Below are 19,111 nucleotides of genomic sequence, written 5' to 3' on the forward strand. Positions count from 1 at the left end.
AATAGCACCAAAAAGCACCACACACTTAAAAATAAATTTAACAGGGGCGCTTGGGTGGCTTAGTCAGTTAAGTGTCTGACTTTGGCTCAGGTCAGGATCTTACGGTTCATGAATTCAAGAGCCACGTTGGGCTCCATGCTGACAGCATGGAGCTTGCTTGAGATTCTCTCTCTATCCCTCTATCTCTCAAAATAAATAAACTATAAAAAATATAAAAAAAGAATGAACTTAACAGAAGTACAAAACTTATACTCTGAAAATTATAACATATTGTTGAAAGAAATTAAAGAAGACCTGAAATAAATGGAAAGACATTCAGTGTTCACAGTTTGGAAGACTTAATACTGTAAAGATGGCAATACTCTCCAAACTGATCTACACAAACAACGCAATCCCTATTAAAATCATACTTGGCTTCTTGGCAGAAATCAACACAATGAATTTAAAATTTACATGGAAATCTAAGGAACCCAGAATAGACAAAACAATTTTGAAAAATAACAGATTTGGCTGGCTCATACTTCCCAATTACAAAATTTACAACAATGCTACAGTAATCAAGAAAATGTGGTACTAGTGTAACAAAAGACATAAAGATCATTAAAATAGAATTAGTTTTAACCCTCACATTTAGGGTCAATTGATTTTCAACAAGTATGCCAAGACAATTAAATGGGGAGAAAGAATAGTCTTTTCAAGAAATGGTGCTGGGACAACTGGATATCCACATGCAAAACAATGAAGTTAGACCCATAACTTACACGATATACAAAATATAACCCAAAATTTATCAATCTAAATGTGAGAGCTAAAGCCATAAAACTCTAGAAGAAAGTACAGACAAAAATCTTTATGACTTTGAACTAGTCAATGGATTCTTAGATATGATACCAAAAGCAAAAGCAACAATAAAAAATGATAAAATGGACATAATTGAAATTGAAAATTTTCTGCTTCAGAGGACACTATCAAGAAAATAAAAAGATGGGGGAGGGGCCAAGATGGCAGAACAGAAGTTTTTTTTGCATCTTTCATCCCTGAAATGCAGCCAGATCAACAGTAGAACATCTTGCACACCTAGAAAACTGATTTGAAGATTAACACAACAATCTGCACAACCTGAACCACAGAACTCGGCAGGTACACAGCATGGAGAGGTGAACTGGGGAGAGAGAAGCCGTGGAGGGCAGGGAGCTGTTTTTGCTTATGGAGAGAGAACAGAGCTGGGGGAGAGGGGGGAGCAAGTACAGGAAAAACACCCCCCCCCCCGGAAAGCAGCTAGAGAGAAAAGGGAGAGTGGAAACAGCTGCAAGGGACTGGAAAAAAAAGGGAGAAAGGAGAGGTTTTTAATTCCATTAAGACTCTATAAACAGTGGGAGCACAGATTCTGGAACTCTGCAGCTTGATAACTGGAGGAGTTCTGGTGGGAAGGGCAAATCCCCGGGAGGAGAGAGCAAGGTCCGAGGACCCCTTGGAGTCACATGGGCAGTGGCGGTTTCCCTGCTGGGAGGACATTTGGTAGAGGCTGGGCAGCCCTACCACAGGCAAAGGTCCTAGAGGACCTGGAAAACAACCACATTTGCTAGTATTGGAACAAAGACATTAAGGGTGAAGCCCGGTGCCAGATGTGTGTTGTGATTTACCATAATCCCTGAAACACTGCTGCTACAGGATCGTGTGAACTTTTTCTGGGATGGGCTGGCACCCAGCTGCAGTCTCTGGGTATCGGCAGCAGTGTGGTCTCCTAAACGTTCCTGGGGGCAGGCCAGCACCCAGCCATTGCTCAGCGAGATTCTCCCCCAGAAAATCTGAGTAGGTCAAAGCCGTAGTCCCTGAGAAGTGAAGGATTGGGTAATACAGCTGCATCTGAGATAAAACTCAGGAGGGAGGTGGCAGCCTGATGGCTTGGTCATGGATAGTGTAGAAGCAGGGAGTGGATGGAAGCCAGGAACAAAGGAGAGGTGTGCCTGATTGCCTGTCTGGGAGAGCACAGAGCTCTGATAATAGAGACTGGGTAGCTGGGTGACACCATTTTCACCCCTACCACGCATGTGCATAGATGCCTACATGCACCACAGCAATCCACCCCAGTAAGCTAAGCAGTGCCATCTAGTGGAGAATGGAGCTGTTACACTAAGTCCCGCCGAACTGGGCCAAACTCGCTCTTCAGGAACAACACAAGTCGGCCTACTGCTTAATTTACAGACTATAAAGTGCTTCATAGTTTTACTTCTAGGAGAAACCAGATGTAATTTCTTTTTTTTTTTTTATTTTTTTTCGTTTATTTTTGGGACAGAGAGAGACAGAGCATGAACAGGGGAGAGGCAGAGAGAGAGGGAGACACAGAATCGGAAACAGGCTCCAGGCTCTGAGCCATCAGCCCAGAGCCTGACGCGGGGCTCAAACTCACGGACCGCAAGATCGTGACCTGGCTGAAGTCGGACGCTTAACCGACTGCGCCACCCAGGCGCCCCTAGATGTAATTTCAATCGTACTTCATTCTGTTCGCTGGTCTATCTGTTCAATTTTTTTAATTTTTCTTTTCTTATTCTTGAATACAAAAAGAAAAAAAATATTTTTATGTTCCATTTTTATTAAAAAGATTTTTCTTTAATTTTTTCTACTGTATTTTTTACTTTTTGTAATTTTTTAAAATTCACTTTCACTTTCATTATTTCATTTTATTCTATTTTATTGTATTCATTTTTTTCAAATTTTCAAACATTTTCCTTTTTTCTCTTTTCTTATCTTTCTCTTTTTTCTCTAATCTATCAATCTTCTTTCAACAACCAGACCAAAACACACCTAGGATCTAGCTTCATTTATTTGATTTTTCGGTGTGGTTTTAAATTTTTAAATTTTTATTGGTTTTACTTTATTAATTCCTTTTCCTCATTCAAATGACAAAAGAATTCACCCCAAAAGAAAGAACAGGAAGAAATAACAGCCAGGGACTTAATCAAAACAGATGTCTGAACCAGAATTTAGAATCATGATAATAAGAATACTAGCTGGGGTTGAAAATAGATTAGAATCCATTTCTGCAGAGATATAAGAAGTGAAATCTAGTCAGGATGGAATAAAAAATGCTATAACTGAGATGCAATCTCAAATAGATGCTACGGTGGCAAAGATGGATGAAGCAGAGCAGTGAATCAGTGATATAGAGGACAAACTAGGAGAATAATGAAGCAGGAAAAAAAGAGGGAAACTAAGGCAAAAGAGTATGATATAAGAATTAGAGAACTTAGTGACTCATTACAAAGGTATAACATCAGAATCATAGAGGTCCCAGAAGATGAAGAGAGAGAAAAAGGGGTATAAGGGTTATATGAGCAAATCCTAGCAAAAAACTTCCCAACCTGGGAACAGACATCAAAATCCAGGAGCATAGAGAACTCTCATTAGATTAAACAAAAACCAACCATCAACAAGGCATATCATAGTCAAATTCACAAAATACTCAGGCAAGGAAAGAATGATGAAAGCAGCAAGGACAAAAAGTCCTTATCCTACAAGAGAAGACAGATCAGGTTCACAGCAGAGTTTTCCACAGAAACTCTGCAGGCCAGAAAGGAGTGGCAGGATATATTCAATGTGCTGAATCAGAAAAATATGCAGCTAAGAATTCCTTATCCACAAGCCTGTCATTCAAAATAGGAGAGATAAAAAGTTTCCCAGATAAACAAAAATTAAAGGAGTTTGTGACCACTAAACCAGCCCTGCAAGAAATTTAAGGGGGACTCTCTCAGAGGATAAAAAGATGAAAACAAAAAAGACCAAAAGCAACAAAGACTAGAAAGGACCAGAGAACACCACCAGAAACTCCCAACTCTACAGGCAACACAATGGCAATAAATTCATATCTTTCAGTACTCATTCTAAACATCAATGGACTAAACGCTCCAATCAAAAGACATAGTGTATGAGAATGGATAAGAAAACAAGATCCATCTCTATGCTGTTTACAAGAGACCCATTTTAGACCTAAAGACACCTTCATATTGAAATTAAGTGGATGGAGAACTATCAAACATGCTCATGGGCACCAAAAGAAAGCCGGAGTAGCCATACTTATCAGACAATCTAGATTTTTTTTTAATGTTTTATTTATTTTTGAGGGTCGCCTGGGTGGCGCAGTCGGTTAAGCGTCCGACTTCAGCCAGGTCACGATCTCGCGGTCTGAGAGTTCGAGCCCCGCATCGGGCTCTGGGCTGATGGCTCAGAGCCTGGAGCCTGTTTCTGATTCTGTGTCTCCCTCTCTCTCTGCCCCTCCCCCGTTCATGCTCTGTCTCTCTCTGTCCCAAAAAATAAATAAACGTTGAAAAAAAATTTTTTTAATAAAATAAAATAAATGTTTTATTTATTTTTGAGACAGAGATAGACAGACAGAGAATGAGTACCAGAAGGGCACAGAGAGGGGGAGACACAGAATCTGAAGCAGACTATAGGCTCTGAAATTTCAGCATAGAGTCCAACACGGGGCTCGAACTCGTGAACCATGAGATCATGACCTGAGCCGAAGTCAGACATTTAAGTGACTAAGCCATGCAGACACCCCAGAAAATCAAGATTTTAAAATAAGGACTGTAACAAGAGATGAAGAAGGATACTATATCATAACTAAGTGGTCTATCCACCAAGAAGATCTAAAAATTGTAAACATTTATGCTCCAAATATGGCACACCCAAATATATAAATCAATTAATCACAAACATAAAGAAACTCATTGATAGTAATACCATAATAGTAGGGAACTTTAACACCCCACTTACAACAATGGACAAATCATGTAAACAGAAAATCAATGAGGGAACAATGGCTTTGAATGACACACTAGACTGGATGGACTTAACAGATATATTCAGAACATTTTGTACTAAAGCAGCAAAATGCACATTCTTCTCCAGTGCACATGGAACATTCTCCAGAGACACAAGTCAACCCTCAAAAAGTACAAAAAGATCAAGATCATACCTTGCATATATTCAGACCACAGCTCTATGAAACTCATAATTGACCACAAGAAAAAATTTGGAAAGCTAACAAATACTTGGAGACTAAAGAACACCCTACTAATGAATGAATGGGCTGACCAAGAAGTCAAAGAGGAAATTTAAAAGTACATGAAAGCCAATGAAAATGATAACACCACAGCCCAAAACCTCTGGGACACAGCTAAGGCAGTCATAAGAGGGAAGAATATAGCAATCCAGGCCTTCCTAAAGAAGGAAAAAGGTCTCAGATACACAACCTAACCTTACACCTAAAAGAGCTGGAAAAAGAACAGCAAATAAAACCCCAAACCAGCAGAATACAGGAAATAATAAAGATTAGAGCAGAAATCAATGCTATCGAAACCAAAAAACCAAAAAACAAAAAACAAAACAAAACAAAACAAAAAAACAGTAGAACAGATCAATGAACCCAGGAGCTTGTTCTTTAAAAGAATTAACAAAATCTATAAACTTCTAGTCAGTTTGATCACAAGAAAAAGGAAAGGATCCAAATAAATAAAATCACAAATGAAAGAGGAGAGATTGCAACCAACACAGCAGAAGTACAAACAATAATAAGAGAACATTATAAGCAATTTTATGCCAACAAATTGGGCAATCTGGAAGAAATGGACAAATTCATAGAAACATATAAACTACCAAAACTGAAACAGGAAGAAATATAAAATTTGAACAGACCCATAACCAGCAAAGAAATTGAATCAGTAATCAAAAATCTACCAAAAAACAAGAGTCCAGGGCCAGATGGCTTTCCAGGGGGAATTCTACCAAACATTTGATGAAAAGTTAACACCTATTCTTTTGAAACTGTTCCCAAAAAAATAGAAATGGAAGAAAAACTTCCAAACTCATTCTAGGAGACCAGCACTACCTTGATTCCAAAGCCAGATAAAGACCCCACTAAAAAGAAGTACAGACCAATCTCCTAATGAGCATGGGTACAAAAATTCTCAACAAGACACTAACCAACTGGATCCAACAATACATTAAAAGAATTATTCACCATGACCAAGTGGGATTTATTCCTGGAATGCAGGGCTGGTTTAATATCTGCAAATCAATCACTGTGATCTATCACATTAATAAAAGAAAGAATAACAACCACATGATCCTCTCAATAGATGCAAACAAAGCATTTAACAAATTATAGCACCCTTTCTTGATAAAAACCCTCAAGAAAGTAGGGATAGAAGGAGCATACCTCAAAACCATAAAAGCCATATATGAAAGACCCACCACTAGTATCATCGTCAATGTGGAAAAACTGAGAGATTTCCCCCTAAGGTCAGGAACACGACAGGGATGTCCACTCTCACCACTGTTATTCAACATAGTATTGGAAGTCTTAGCCTCTGCAATCACACAATACAAATGAATGAAAGGCATCCAAATCAGCAAGGAGGAAGTCAAACTTTCACTCTTCACAGACGACACAATACTCTGTATGGAAAACCTGAAAGATTCTACCAAAAACTGCTAGAACTGATCCATGAATTCAGCAAAGTTGCAGGATATAAAATCAATGCACAGAAATTGGTTGTATTCCTATATACCAATAATGAAGCAACAGAAAGAGAAATCAAGGAATTGATCTCATTTATAATTGCACAAAAACCCATAAAATATCTAGGAATAAACCCAACCAAAGAGGTGAAAAAGCTATACACCGAAAACTATAGAAAGCTAATGAGGAAATTGAAGAAGGCACAAAAAAAAAAAAAAAAGGGCCCATGCTCATGGGCTGGAAGAACAAATATTGTTAAAATGTCGACACTACCCAAAGCAATCTACATATTTAATGCAATCCTTATCAAAATAACACCAGCATTTTTCACAGAGCTAGAACAAACAATTCTAAAATTTGTATGGAACCAGAGAAGACCCCAAATAGCCAAAGCAATCCTGAAAAAGAAAACCGAAGCTGGAGGCATCACAATCCTGGACTTCAAGGTATATTATAAAGCTGTAATCATGAGAAAGTAAGGTACTGGCACAAAAACAGACACTCAGATCAGTGGAACAGAATAGAGAACCCAGAAGTGGACCCACAAACGTATGGCCAACTAATCTTTGACAAAACAGGAAAGAATATCCAATGGAATAAAGACAGTCTCTTCAGCAAATGGTGCTGGGGAAACTGGACAGCGACATGCAGAAGAATGAACGTGGACCACTTTCTTACACCAGACACAAAAATAAACTCAAAATGGATGAAAGACCTAAACATAAGACAGGTGAAGCCATCAAAATCCTAGAGGAGAAAGCAGGCAATAACCTCTTTGACCTCAGCCACAGCAACTTCTTACTCAACATGTCTCCGGAAGCAAGGGAAACAAAAGCAAAAATAAACTATTGGGACCTCATCAAAATAAAAAGCTTCTGCACAGCAGAGGAAACAATCAGCAAAACTAAAAGGCAACTGATGGAATGGGAGAAGATATTTGCAAATGATATATCAGATAAAGGGTTAGTATCCAAAATCTATAAAGAACTTATCAAACTCAACACCCAAAAAACAAACAGTCCAGTGAAGAAATGGGCAAGAGACATGAATAGACACTTCTCCAAAGAAGACATCCAGATGGCCAACCTACACATGGAAAAATGCTCAACATCATTCATCATTAGGGAAATACAAATCAAAACCACACCTGTCAGAATGGCTAACATTAACAACTCAGGCAACAACAGATGTTGGCAAGGATGTGGAGAAGGAGGATCTCTTTTTCACTGCTGGTAGGAATGCAAACTGGTACAGCCACTCTGGAAAACAGTATTGAGGCTCCTGAAAAAATTAAAAATAGAACTACCCTACAACCCAGCAATTGCACTACTAGGTATTTATCCAAGGGATACAGGTGTGCTGTTTTGAAGGGGCACATGGATCCCAATTTCTATAGCAGTGCTATTGACAATAGCCAAAGTATGGAAAGAGCCTAAACGTCCATCGATGGATTAATGGATAAAGAAGATGTGGTGTGTATACACACACACACACACACACACACACACACACACACACACACACACAATGGAGTATTACTTGGCTATCAAAAAGAATGAAATCTTGCCATTTGCAACTAGGTGGATTGAACTGGAAGGTATTATGCTAAGTGAAATTAGTCATTCAGAGAAAGACAAATATCATATGACTTCACTCACAAGAGGAATTTAAGATACAAAACAGATGAACATAAGGGAAGGGAAGCAAAACGAATATAAAAACAAGGAGGGAGACAAAACATAAGAGACTTAAATATAGAGAACAAACAGAGGGTTGCTGGAGGGGTTGTGGGAGGGGGATAGGCTAAAAAGGTAAGGGGCATTAAGGACTCTACTCCTGACATCATTGTTGCAGTATATGCTAACTTGGGTATAAATTTAAAACTAAAAACTAAAACTAAAAATAAATAAGAAAATGAAAATGAAAAGACACCCTAACAAATGGTAGAAGAGTTTTGGTAATTCTATTATATAGTAAGGGACATTTTAAATAGAATATGTAACAAATTCTTACTATTCAATAATAAAAAGAGAAAACAATTTTAAAATAGGCAAATGATCTGAATAGACATTTCTCCAAGAAGACACATATACAAATGGTTTGTAAGCATATGAAGAGATGCTCAACATCACCAGCTATCAGGGAAATATAAATCAAAACCAAACTGAGATACCACTTGGCATACACTAGGATGACTACAATCAAAAGACAGATACTATATGAGTGAATATATGGAGAAACTAGAAACCTCCGACACTACTGATGGGAATGTAAAATGGCACAGCCACCAAGGAACTGTAGCCACTGGCAGTTCCTCAAAAGGTTAACAATAAAATTAACCATATGAGCTAGCAATTCCACTCCTAGTATATATGCAAGAGAAAGGAAAATATATATCCACATGAAAATTTGTACACAATGTTTATAAGTGGAAACAACTCTGGGAATGCAAGCTAGTGCAGCCACTCTAGAAAACAGTACGGAGGTTCCTCAAAAAACTAAAAATAGAACTACCCTGCAACCCAGCAGTTGCACTACTAGGCATTTACCCATGGGATACAGGTGTGCTGTTTTGAAGGGATACATGCACCCCCATGTTTATAGCAGCACCATCAACAATAGCCAAAGAGCAGAAAGAGCCCAAATGTTCATCGATGGATGAATGGATAAAGAAGATGTGGTGTGTGTGTGTGTGTGTGTGTGTGTGTGTGTGTGTGTGTGTGTATAAAGGAATATTACTCAGTAATCAAAAAGAATGAAATCTTGCCATTTGCAACTACGTGGATAGAACTGGAGGGTATTATGCTAAGCAAAATTAGAGAAAAACAAATATCATATAACTTCACTCATATGAGGACTTTAAGATACAAAACAGATGAACATAAGGGAAGGGAAACAAAAATAATATAAAAACAGGGAGGGGGACAAAACAGCAGAGACTCATAATTATGGAGAACAAACTGAGGGTTGCTGGAGGGGTGGTGGGAGGGGGGATGGGCTAAATGGGTAAGCGGCACTAAGGAATCTACCCCTGAAATCATTGTTTCACTATATGATAACGAATTTGGATGTAAATTAAAAAAAATAAAAAAGAAAACAAGTTTAAAAAAAAGTGGAAACAATGCATGTTGGATTTCTATATAACATTCAACTGATGAATGGATAATGTGTTGCATATCCACAGAATGGACTATTATTTGGCAATAAAAAGTAATGAAGTACTGATCATGGCACACTCTCGACATGGATGAAGCTTCGGGGCGCCTGGGTGGCTCAGTCGGTTAAGTGGCCGACTTCGGCTCAGGTCATGATCTCGCGGTCCGTGAGTTCAAGCCCCGCATCGGGCTCTGTGCTGACAGCTCAGAGCCTGGAGCCTGTTTCAGATTCTGTATCTCCCTCTCTCTGACCCTCCCCCATTCGTGCTCTGTCTCTCTCTGTCTCAAAAATAAATAAACGTTAAAAAAAAAATAAAAAAAAACATGGATGAAGCTTAAAAGCATTGTTCTCAGTAGAAGAATCTGCTCACAAAGAACCACATGTTACATGATTTCATTTATGGGAAATGTCCAGAGTAGATAAATCTATAGAGACAGAAAGTTACCAGGACTGATGGATTTGGGGTTGGGGCGGGGGAAGGGTGAGAAATGACTGCTAGTGGCTATAGGACTGCTCTGGGAGATGATGAAAATGTTCTGAAGTTGCTTGTGGTGATGGCCGTAGAACTCCGTAAATAAACAAAAAGGTTTTGAATTGTACACTTTAAATAAGTGAATTGTAAGGTATATGAATTACATTTCAGTAGAGTTACAAAAAAAATAAAAAATGTTCAACCTCTTCAACATCAGATAGATGCAAATTAAACCCCACTGATATTTTATTCAAAACAAGTGGGGAAAATGTAAGTTTTGGAAAGTGTCAAGTGTTATCATGGTCACAGAACAGTGAGAATTGTCATCTGCTACTTATGGGAGTGCAAATCAGAAGCACCACTTCGGAAAACACTTTGGCAATAACATATACGTACCCTATGACCTAGCAAAGCCGCTCTTTTCACACAAACACCAGGAGACATGTGCAAGTATGTTCATAGCAGCTTCTGTTGTGAGAACAAAAGACTGGTGCCGCCCAAATGTGCGACTGTAGGGTGGATTCAACTGACCAGGACAGGGCAGGCAGTTTATCAATTGTCCCATGGGAACCGGCCACAGTGGAGGAGAGGACATTCTATACAAGGAAATTGGGTGCTACTAGGAAGGGGAAATGGCCAAAAACCACAACCAACATCACAAAACAAATACTATCTACATGCCAGGGTTGTTTGGTTTTTTCCAGTTGGTTCAGAACCCCCAAGGAATGTGGGTGTGATTATATACCTCCCTCACACAACTGGAGAGCAACGCACCTTATTATTAGCCCAGCATGAATGTGGAATCCTAGAAGGAAATGATATGAGGGTTGAGAAAACAGGCGCTTGGCAACTAAATGTTTTCCCAGGTGCAAGATGGAACTCTGGGTGATGGATACTATTCCTAGCTATGCATAGAGGAAAAGTAACAGTAAGCAGAAGGCAAATCACTCTCCATTTGTCCCCTGGCTATATCCCCCCACCCCAGAGAACCAGGAACAGGGACTGAGGAAGCCAGTGGACCCTCCATTCCTTACTGGGTTCAAAACCTGCATTATCCAAAGCACCTGGGTGGCTCAGTCGGTTGAAAGTCCGACTTTGGCTCCGATCATGATCTCACGGTTTGTGAGTTTGAACCCCACATGGGGCTCACACTTGGGGTCCTTTGTCTTCTCTCTCTGCCCCTCCCCAGCTCATGTGCTCTCTCCCCAAAATAAGTAAAACATTAAAAAAAACCTGCATTATCCACATTACCCATTCCTTCACTGTCTACCCAGGGAGAAAACCAAACCTATCCTTGTTTTCATTCCTGCCCCCTCAGGCACAGAAGTAGATACTGTCTTGTTGCTGGGAAAAGTACTTCCTTCTTTCATCTGAAATGGGTTCCCAGCTTCTCTTGCCACTAATCATTTATTTTCTAAGTGTGACATTTTCCCATACTTGTCCTTTCTATTAATAAATCATCAGTTGTCATACCATCTTCCCAGGTGACACTGATGTCATTGATTTGCTCCCTCACCACTGCTTCTTCTTCTGGCCACAGATTATTAAAAGCATCACAAGAGTCCCTCCGAAGGCTCCCTCCCCCCTACCTCCGCCAGCTGTAAACAAATCTCAGTGTCAGCTGAAGGATTTCATGTCCTGAACTGCAAACCGGGATCAACTGCCAACACCATTTACCTAAGGTGGTAAAATCTGTGAATTATGTTTTTTAGACAGGATTTTTCTCTCTAGAAAAAGGCAGCAGGGCATCTTATAGGTCACAGAGGGAAGGAGTTTTAAGTGCGTCTGCAAGAACATATACATGTATATATACATTCTTGTGTGTATAGATATATAAAAATATATAAATATGATATATAAATAATGTAGTAATGTTCCAGCAATTCAAGTGGATTTTACCTTTTGAAAGTTTAACTATTTTCCTGATGAATATGATCAGTTTTATATGTAATGCTTACTTATTTTCACCTAATACCGTATAACTGAAGAGTGAAAAGGCCTTTTCAATTTAAAGTTTCTTTGGTTACTGTGCACATCATTATTTAATAGCCTTAACCATTCATAGTACACACTATTGTCTCCAGGAGGTTCTTGAAAAATCATTTTACTATAAAGTATCTTATATTTACTTTAACTATTATTATTATATGGTTCTTGCCTTCAGAAATATTTGAGGTGGCTTATAATAAAAAACAAAAATAATATAACTATAATAGTAGAAAATAAAAGCCATGCAAAAGAAAGGAATCAACTATGCTCATTAGCAAATAAAGCTATACTGATTGAGCATTAACCTGAGCTTCCTTAGCAGCCAAAGTAAAAGGGGAAACAGAAACCATACCAACAATTTAAATTCAAAAACTGGGTTTGGTTTTGTTCTGCAATCAAATCTAAAAGGAGTTTATCAAATAGGAAATGTTCATTCATTCATTTGAAAATTATTTGTTTAATACTTACAAAGAAACAAATCCTGTATAACATACTGGGAATACAACATTAAACATTTCAAAAATGGTCTCTGCCCTCAGAGTTTAGAGTCTGTTGTGAGATACAGACAATAAACAACAAATCAAACAAATAAATATATAAATCACAATTAAAGGCACGTACAGAGACTAGGAAAATAACCAAATTTCAGGAAGGACTCCCTGAGGGGGTGACATTTAAAAAACAAAAAGAGGGGCGCCTGGGTGGCTCAGTCGGTTGAGCGTCCGACTTCGGCTCAGGTCACGATCTCGTGGTCCGTGAGTTCGAGCCCCGCATCGGGCTCTGGGCTGATGGCTCAGAGCCTGGAGCCTGCTTCCGATTCTGTGTCTCCCTCTCTCTCTGCCCCTCCCCCGTTCATGCTCTGTCTCTCTCTGTCTCAAAAATAAATAAATGTTAAAAAAAAAATTAAAAAAAAAATAAATAAAAATAAAAAACAAAAAGAGATAAAATGTCATGTCTGCCTACAGATGTTTCAGGGAAGTTTAGAGTCCTGAAGTAATCCTACAAAAAAGTTGATTTTTGAGGTGCAGAAACTCAAAAATATTTGTCAGATATCCTGCTTAGCAATGTTACAGAGGGGAAATTGGAATACAGGCAGCAGATTTTTAATAAATGTACCTAAGAGTGAGGCCCTGGGGAAAGTGTCAAGCAAGACTTTTTTTTAAATTTTCTTTTGTTTAATTATTTATTTTTGAGAGAGAGAATGTGAGCAGGGGCCATGCAGACAGGACAAAGGATCCGAAGCAGGCTCCGTGCTGACAGAAGAGAGCCCAGTGTGGGGCTCGAACCTATAGACTGTGAGATCATGACCTGAGCCAAAGTCAGAACTTAACTGACTGAGCCGCCCAGGTGCCCCATCAAGCAAGACTTTTAATGTGAGGGTGGAAGAAGTAGCAGAATCTGACTTCAAGAGTCCTTAAGGATGCATGCTTACTACTTGGGCTTATGGGATCCTGCCTAAATGCAAAGGTTTAAGAATGGCCTTATCTTGGGGCATCTGGGTGGCTCATTCAGTAATCATCTGACTCTTGATTTCCACTCAGGTCCTGATCTCACAGTTTGTGAGATAGAGCCCCATGTTAGTCAGCACGGAGCCTGCTTGGGATTCTGTCTCCCCGCCCCCTCTCTGCCCCTCCCCCACTCGTGCTTGCTCTCTCAAAATAAATAAATAAACTTTTTTTTAAAGAATGGCTTTATTTTAGTAATCTGTAGCCATGTAATTGCTTTCTCTTCCGTATCTCCTATTTAAGTAAAAGAAAGACAAGTAAGAAATGTTGCTTATGATAGAAACGTTATCGTATTTAAGGTTGAATGATTTAGAAACTGAAAAAAACAGGAGGAAGTTATATGAAACTTCTTTGTTCTTTTTTAGTCTGCTGAGAATGCAAGGAGAGAGGGGAGAAGGAGGAAGAAACAGGGCGAGAGAGACGAAGTGAGCATGAGTGCAAGAGAAAACCTCTGCTTTGAAAGGAATATGATGTTGAAAAAAGCTGACAGGCAGAAAACAAGTCAAAGTGTTGCTGCTGTGGTTACTGGACCGTCTGTGTTCTTGCCTACCAGACACCAAAGGGTGATAGAACCTGGCAGCCAGCTAAATATTAAAAAGGACCCAACAGGGACACCAGTTATTTTTGTCATTTTTTAAGAGAGTGATTCCAAATCAAACTGCAGCACCACGCAACTGTTCTTCCGTCTCCTTCCACATGAAGCCCTCTAGGATGCCAGTACAATCCCCCTTGCGGGTATCAAGAAATATCAGAAGTACTGCAATGGCCCTGATTTTCAATCCTTGAGAGGCCATTGTTTCTATTAAGCTTACAATTAGGTAATGGCTCAGCAGTTGAGACATTTCTATGTTTTCAATTGCAATTGATTTACAAAGAAACCAAAGGTAGACTCAAACACAAGAACTATCCTCTACAAGGAAATGAGACTCTCCATTGACCAAAGAGCCAATATTCCTCCAATGTGGCGCAATGCAAAGAGTATACTCTCCCCAGCAAAGAAATGAATATTCTAAATCCGTCCCTCACTAGAATTAGAGCTTTCTTGTGCAAGTTCAAGGGAACTGTGGCGAGAATTGTACTGCAGAAAAACCAGCCCTGAGCCACCCCACCTACCCATGGCCCACAGAATGATTTATGAGAAATGCCAGCCACAAATAAGCCACTTTTAACCAAGACAAGCTGAAATTGAGCAGGTCTTGGATTTTGCCAATTTCATCCCCAAATTGCTTTCCTTTCCAACTTCTTTATTTAAGTAAAAGAGAGACAAGTAAAAAATTCAGTTTTATGATGGAAACATTGTAATTCAGACTCATATTTAAGGTTTGAATAATTCAAAGACTGAAAAATCTCTAAAGAAGGCCAATGTGTATTTCTAGCCCTTAGTTCTTCCCCATAGATATCTTGCAGGTACCTCAAAATTCACACGTCCAAAGGTTAACTCAACTTTCCCACTTCCTATCATTTGTTCTATTTCCCTTTCCCAGTGAATATCCAAGCTAGAAAGTTCAAAGCTATTTTCAACTTTCCCACCTCCAACTACGTTAGCCATGGGGCTTAGATGAATTAGTTCACTTATTGTGTCTGAGCCTGGGTTTTCCTCAGTTGCCAAATAGGTTCCTCTCTTCTCAAGTTAGCGATGAAGGTTAAATGAGAAAGTATGTGGAGAATGCTCAGAACAGTGCCTGGCATAGTAAATGCTCAGGAAATGGTGGTGGTTCCATAATTATCCCTCACCGGATGACTTGAGGACTCCTAATCCATCTACCTGAGGATGGGAACTTCCCACTTTTTCCGTGTTTACTTTCTGCTCTCTTCAGGACCCCCACAGTGCACCACATATAATCATTTGTCTGTTGCAGTTTTCCTGTCCATGTGTCATCATTGCATGTTGGGTGTGTGGAGAGCACAAACTTACCTTTCGTTCACAAGTTTCCAGATGGAGAAAAGCACATCTGAGCAGCTGCACACAAGGGCATAGGGAAGTCATCCTTCTGCATTTGAATCTGAGACATTTGAGATGACTGAATCCCAAACTTGAAGCAGGTGCCATAATGGGAGGAGCCAGGGGGTGGTGGTGATCAGTATCCTTTGCATGCAGAAGGAATGTGCATTGTTTTAGTTACATGGGGTGTAGTAATGGTTTGTAAAAATGGGTTGCGTCAGTATCTCCCATCCCACAAGCTTTTCGCAATGTGGCTCTTCCACTTCTCTCCTGAAGAGGTGGAGCCTATTTTCTCTGCTCTTGGATCTGGGCTGGCTTTGTGGCTTGTTTTGATCGGTAAAATGTGGCAAAAGTAACACAGGTCTTACAGCTTTTGTTTAAAAGGTTTTCTAGTCCTCTCTTCACACTCTTCGAATGTTCCCCCTGAGAAGTCTGCTTTGAGACCAGCACACCGTAAGAAAGCTCAAGGTGGCTCTACAGAGAGCCTACATGTGGTAAGATCAAGGTGCTGTGGCCCACAGCCCCCAGCTGAGCCCACCCCCAGCCAATCTGCCGCATGGGTGCATTTCCACATGAATGATGCCAGGACAGATCAGCAGAACAGTCAATCAGGCAACCCACAGAATTGTGAGAAATAAATAAATTGTTGAACTATTAATCATATGAATGAATAACTTCGTAATCTTATTCCAGTCTTCCATTACAGTTTAATTTCCTACTCTCTGCCCTTGAAGTTGCGTGAAGAATTCTTCAGACAAATATTGAGATCACAACTTCACAAACCACCTTGAATTCTTGATGTTGTGGTAAAGCTATAATATTCACAATTTTAAAATGTGGGAAATTAGTTCAATGAGTACCCCAGTTCAAGTGTTAAGTGCCAATATGAAATGTGTGGCACAGAAATTCAGGCAGCTGGACAAGCGTTATTACCCATTGATGGCTGTTGCAGCATTCAACACGTGAGAGTCAAAACGCAAGTTTTGTGAAGAGAACTTGGAACATGTGTGGTTATGATAGTCAGTTTGTTTAAACACATTCAAAAGAGAAATCATTCCAGCAGAATAAATCAGAAAATGAAAACAGTGTCTGCAAGCATGATGGCAGAGTTGGTCACTAGGAGGCAAATTTCATCTGGAAATAGAATCGTGGCGGACAATTTTTACCTCAGTTAGTTCTCCTGGACATAAGATTACAGTCTTAATCATATGAATCCCCAGTGGAAGAATCCAGAGGCTACTAATTTAAAATAACCAATAATGTAATGAAACTTTAAAGTGTTGTTGGATTCATCATCCGAATTGGAAAACTGATGCCAAAGGCTAGAAAGGGCCTTTCCAGGGGTCAGAAATGGTCAGGGAGAGGGGCGGCTGCAGGAAACTCACACACCACCTGGTGTCCTTCTGATCCCAGTTGGGGATTGTAAGGCATCCTTCGGAGGAGTCTGCCCTGCTTACATTTCTGGATGTGCTTGAAGCCTTGGGACAATCCTTACACAAAATGTTTAGGTTTTAGGTGGTGGGGTGTGTATTTTGTTTTTCCTAACTCTTCCTAGTCATATACACATCTAGAGCTACCTTTGTATTCACAGGGCCCCGAAAACTTTTTTCCATGTTGGGCATTAGATACCCTTGCTGGAAGAGTTCAGACGTTTTTGCTCTCACAATTCTGGTTACATTGCATTTTCCCTACCATGCTGAGCACTGCTGAATGGCGATGACTGGAACTGTCACCGGTGCATCACAAAAACAGTCTGACCCTTAGTGCCTGGCTGGTTGGCAGACCCTTTAAAATTCTTTGTCCCCCCTTTTTTTCTTTTTTAGAGAGAGAGAGACAGAGTGCGATCAGGGGAGAGGAGGCAGAGTGAGAGAGAGAGAATCTTAAGCAGGCTCCACTCTCAGCATGGAGTGTGACATGGGGCTTGATCCCACGACCCTGGGATCATGACCTGAGCCGAAATCAAGGGTTGGACTTTAACCTACTAAGCCACCCAGGTGCTCCATTTTTCTTTTAATTCTTTTTTCCTTCTTTCTTTCTTTCTTTCTTTCTTTCTTTCTTTCTTTCTTTCTTTCTTTCTTTCTTTCTTTCTCTTGCAGAATTTTAGAAACCATTTGCTTTCTGGTTAAATTGTCACAGTTTATTATGGCAAGGAAATCACATTTTTGGCTTTTTAGATATCAGAAATCTATATTCCTCCTTCTTTTTACTAAATACTGTATTTTTTGTCATTTAAACTCAGGACAATTTCCTTATTCAGTTGATTTTATATAAATTAACAATTTTTATCAGAGAGAGAGCGTGGGGTGGGGGGGGGGGCAGAGAGCAAGGGAGACACAGAATCCAAAGCAGGCTCCAGGCTCTGAGCTGTCAGCACAGAGCCCGATGTGGGGCTCGAACTCACAGACTGTGAGATCATGATCTGAGCTGAAGTCGGACACTTAACCAGCTTAGCCACCCAGGCGCCCCCTACAAGTTTTATCATTTATTCACACAATAAAATCTGGATGGAAAGTTCTGCCAGTAGTACACATTGTATGAGTAATGCTGCTGTCACCTACCACCACACTATTTTTTTTTAAGAAAACTATTTTGGTTTTGGATGTTCATTATTTTCAAAATTAAACTTTGGGCTCCAGTACTGAGATAGACCTAAATATTTTTTTCCTAGTTGTTTAAAAGGAAAACACACTTTGCTTCTTTATTGGACTAGAGAGAGATAAACACCCCCTCTACAGTGTATATTTAGAATTTTTCAGACCTTTAAATTTTTTTTTCAACATTTATTTATTTTTGGGACAGAGAGAGACACACAGCATGAACGGGGAAGGGGCAGAGAGAGAGGAAGACACAGAATCGGAAACAGGCTCCAGGCTCTGAGCCATCAGCCCAGAGCCTGACGCGGGGCTCGAACTCCCATGCCGCGAGATCGTGACCTGGCTGAAGTCGGACGCTTAACCGACTGCGCCACCCAGGCGCCCCTTGAATTTTTCAGACCTTTAAAAAGGACTTCACTGCTGACTTTACTACCAAAACTCCATCCACCGTTTCCCCCCAGGACTCTTTTTATAAGAATGTAAATAACCTTGTTTCACAACACACCTTTTTGCACATAGGTCTTGATTGCTCCCAGCCTCATTGTGATCTCTGTTGATGATGTTCGGTTCAGCTGGTCTTAAAGCTTTCTGCAGCCTGGAGCTTCCTCTGCCCCGCCCCAACTCAGGCTGATTCCCTGTAGCTTCTGAATCACAGCAGGGGAACCGTAACCTTGCAAGAGAGCATGCGTAACTGAGAAAGCCTGCAGTCTGGTGGACCGATCCAGAGATGGAGCACGGAGTACTGGAGTATTAGGGTCAGAATGCACAGCTGGACAAATAGCACATGCTGGGATCCCAATGCACATGGCAGAAGGCAGAGTTCCTGGCTCTACTTATCTCTTTTTCTCTTATTCCTCATCATTTCCCTCCCTTGTTTTTTTGGAAACTTTTTTTAATGTTTACTTATTTTTGAAAGAGAAAGAGAGACAG

General features: G+C 40.0%; 1 protein-coding gene across 2 annotated transcripts in view; it reads right to left on the bottom strand.

Moving 5' to 3' along the window:
• LCA5 (lebercilin LCA5) overlaps positions 1–18,829 on the bottom strand; it is a 149,107-nt gene extending 130,278 nt beyond the window's left edge. For both annotated transcript variants that reach the window (XM_045057764.1, XM_045057762.1), the window contains exons 1-2: positions 18,687–18,829; positions 15,561–15,731 (exon numbers count right to left, since the gene is read on the bottom strand). The gene's annotated coding sequence lies outside the window, so the exon portion shown is untranslated. The remainder of the gene's footprint in view (positions 1–15,560; positions 15,732–18,686) is intronic.
• Between the last annotated feature and the right edge of the window lie 282 nt (positions 18,830–19,111).

The sequence above is a fragment of the Felis catus genome, chromosome B2, assembly GCF_018350175.1.
Source record: "Felis catus isolate Fca126 chromosome B2, F.catus_Fca126_mat1.0, whole genome shotgun sequence".
In the NCBI taxonomy this organism is placed as follows: Eukaryota; Metazoa; Chordata; class Mammalia; order Carnivora; family Felidae; genus Felis; species Felis catus.